The sequence below is a fragment of the Thalassophryne amazonica genome, unplaced genomic scaffold (assembly GCF_902500255.1).
Source record: "Thalassophryne amazonica unplaced genomic scaffold, fThaAma1.1, whole genome shotgun sequence".
Taxonomy (NCBI): domain Eukaryota; kingdom Metazoa; phylum Chordata; class Actinopteri; order Batrachoidiformes; family Batrachoididae; genus Thalassophryne; species Thalassophryne amazonica.
In genome coordinates, this window is record NW_022986245.1 from 320,195 (window position 1) to 323,787 (window position 3,593).

The 3,593-nt window shown below is 37.9% G+C and overlaps 1 long non-coding RNA gene across 1 annotated transcript; it reads left to right on the forward strand.

Moving 5' to 3' along the window:
- Positions 1-1,638: 1,638 nt before the first annotated feature.
- On the forward strand, positions 1,639-2,637 carry LOC117505781. Its single transcript, XR_004559259.1, has 2 exons — positions 1,639-2,094; positions 2,431-2,637. It is a non-coding gene; the product is annotated as an uncharacterized LOC117505781 (long non-coding RNA).
- The last annotated feature ends 956 nt before the right edge of the window (positions 2,638-3,593 follow it).

The following is a 3,593-nucleotide window of genomic DNA, read 5'->3' on the forward strand; positions in this document are numbered from 1 at the left end:
TGAAACCTGACGGTCCAGCTGAAATGTTGACAGCAGTGTGGTAACTCTATTGGGGGACAGTCATTTGCTGGAAATATTTTTGATGGAAGTTGAGGTTCTTCCACAAACAGTTAATGACAATCTGTAAATTTTCTTGAACGTCATCTTGTTTGTTTCAATCAGAACACATGAATTTCAGGAGCATGCAAAATTTTGGGTGAATTTCATAGTTTTCATGACCAATAGTTGATATTTTTCCCCAAATTCAAATTTCAAAATTCTGCATTCAAGAACAGAGCTTTGATGAATCAAACAAAACCACCAGAATTAAAATGAATCAGAAATTAGAGGAAAATAAGCATTTTGGGTGAATTTTATTAATTTCCAATCTAGTCTATTTTTTACAACAAAATTCTAAATTTTGTGAGGAAGAAATGTGAACAATGTTAAAACAAATCAAACCAACAGAATTAAAATCAGAACGTGAAGGAGAAAATGTGATGTGATGAATTTCACCATTTTCACTACAATTAAAAATTTCAAGATTCTGTGAGGAAGATTTGTGAACAGAGCTTAGATTAGGCAAAAGAAAAAAAAAATCCATGAATGAGTGAATTTCAGTTTTTACCCCCCCCCACCACCACCAAAAAGGTCCATATTTTACCTGGAATTTACTACTTTATGATTAAGACATTACAACATTCAAAGAATCATGAAGTTTCCCAGCATGCAGCAGGACTCCTGACACAGACGCCATCTCACACCTCGACTACAGCAACACCTTACTGACAGGTTAAACACCATGAACATCCAAACACATCACACCTTCACACCACCGTTTAGTCCAAATCTACTGACACACACTGACGGACACATTTTGTTTTTAATAGAACGCTTTTTATTTTTTGCACCCTAAACATTGCTGCCATTGTATCTGAGGGCTCTCTTCAGGATGGTGATCGTTCTCCTAATTGCTGATAAGGGTGATTCTTAGACTACGGGCACTTATTATGTCCTTTGATCATATTGTATGAAAAACAGAAAAAAGGGGAAATTTCACACTTTTATAGTTATCTTTACAATGAAAGTGTGTTAAGAAATTTGTTCTAGTAGTCTATGATGACTTTTTCACCTTTTTTCAGTATCATTATATGCAAATATTGCCGTTTTGTGCTTGTCCCACACCCAGACTTTTGATCTTCAATGATAAAAATGAATGGTAAAGAAATGTTTTTTCTAATGTTTTAAAATATCTCTGAATAAAATATCAGTAAAATAATCAAAACATAATTGGGGTATTCAATGTCATACAACTGTTGTGATTTTTTTAAACAAAATGTAGTTGTCCCACACTATTGCCGTAATTTCCACCACAACACTGTAATGTCCCTTTAAACAGTTTGTATGAAAGATTGTTTGGGTAGTTTCTATGGAGATAAACAGTGACATCAGAGCACACGTATATAGCGCCAAATCACAACAAACAGTTGCCCCAAGGTGCTTTATACTGTAAGGCAATGGTGTGGTGGAAATTACATTTACAAGGCCAATAGTGCCCATAGTTAAAGAATCACCCTTATATTTCCTAAAGTGTTTTTGTGTGACAAAATTTTCCCTTTGGGTGGTGAGTTGCCCACTTGTTATGTCTTTTTTACTTGGGCAGTGGTGGTGGAATATCTTCTGTAATTCTCTAAATCTTGCTCTCTGGTTGGTGTATTTCACTTTGGCATATTCTATTGCCCACAGCAGTACCCACTCTTCCTCCCTCTTCCATTCATTCCTCATACTCTACCTATTTCCATTCCTCAAGCTACTGTTGATCATTCATTGCTTTTTGTTGGGCTTCTTCCTTCATATTTTCTGTTTCTTCTGCTGTTAATTAATATGAGATTTGAGAGGTAATCAGAAGTTTAAGATCTTTTTCTTCTCCTCAGTGGACCAATTTACAGTGTTGTAGTTTCACTTGTTTCTTTTGGCCTTTTCAGGCTGTTGTTGCTGTGGTCTAGGATGAGTACTTTGGTGATCTGTTGGATTATCCAGCTGAGTGCTGCTCCAGGAGAGACATTTCTCTGCAGAACTGGGAGAACTTGTATGAATTCTCATGTGTCTGTTCAAGTTGCTCTTTAGTCCAAATCTTTGACTGCATTCAGAACAACCAAATGGTTTTTGTCCTGTATGAATTATCATGTGTCCTTTTAGAGTGCTTTTTAGTCCAAATTTGTGGCCACATTCAGAACAGCCAAATGATTTTTTTCCTGTATGAATTATCATGTGTCTGTTCAGCGTGCTCTTTTGCCCAAATGTCTGACCACACTCAGAACAGCCAAACTGTTTTTGTCCTGTGTGAATTATCATGTGTCTGTTCAGGTGACTCTTTCGTCCAAATGTTTGCCCACATTCAGAACAGCCAAATGGTTTTTGTCCTGTGTGAATTAACATGTGTGCCATCAGACTGATTTTTAGTCCAAATCTTTGGCCACATTCAGAACAGCCAAAGAGTTTTTGTCCTGTATGAATTACCATGTGTGCTATCAGACTGCTCTTTAGTCTAAATGTCCGACCACATTCAGAACAGGCAAATGGTTTTAGTCCTGTATGAATAATCATGTGTTTACTCAGACTGCTCTTTAGTCCAAATCTTTGACCACATGTAGAACAGCCAAATATTTTTTGTCCTGTGTGAATTATCATGTGTGTGTTGAGACTGCTCTTTAGTCCAAATTTCTGACCACATTCAGAACATTCAAATGGTTTTTGTCCTGTATGAATTATCATGTGCCTGTTCAGACTGCACTTTCGTCCAAATTTTTGACCACACTGAGGACAGCCAAATGGTTTTTGTCCTGTATGAATTACCATGTGTTTGTTCAGAGTGCTCTCTAGTCCAAATCTTTGACTACATTCAGAACAGCCAAATGGTTTTTGTCCTGTATGAATTATCATGTGTCTGTCCAGACTGCTCTGTTGTCTAAATCTTTGGCCACATTCACAACAGCCAAATGGTTTTTGTCCTGTATGAATCATCATGTGCCTTGTCAGATTGCTATTTAGTTTAAACCTTTGACCGCATTCAGAACAGCCAAATGGTTTTTGACCTGTCTGAATACTTGTGCATTTGTTCAGAGTGCAGTTTTGATTCTGTCTTTTACTCTGATCAGAACAGCTAAATGGTTTTCTGCTTGCTTGCCTCTCCTTTTGTTGCTCTGAGTTGTTCATGTGACCAGTTGCTTTTCTATATTTAGAGCCGTTAAATTGTTTCTCATCAGTGTGAACAACATTGGTATTTTTTCGACAGTTAAAACTTGACTGAAGATCTCTGGTCTGCTTCCAGTCATAACCATCATCCGTCTGAGTTCCAGAAGTGTCTGAACTCCTGCCACTGGTATCTGGTTGTAAATGACTGTTTGGACCTGAGTTGCTGGCTGGTTGTGGTCCTCCATCGTCCTCTCCATCAGCTTCTGCTGTCAGTGTTCTGTGTACAGATGAGCTGCTGGCTACAGGCTCAGCCTCTGTGCTCTCATCACTTGGGCTTTGATGAAGCTGTGATGACTCTGGTTTTTCATCATCATTTTCACTCTTCACAGGGACGGCAGTGAAACCAAACTTGGTGAGAT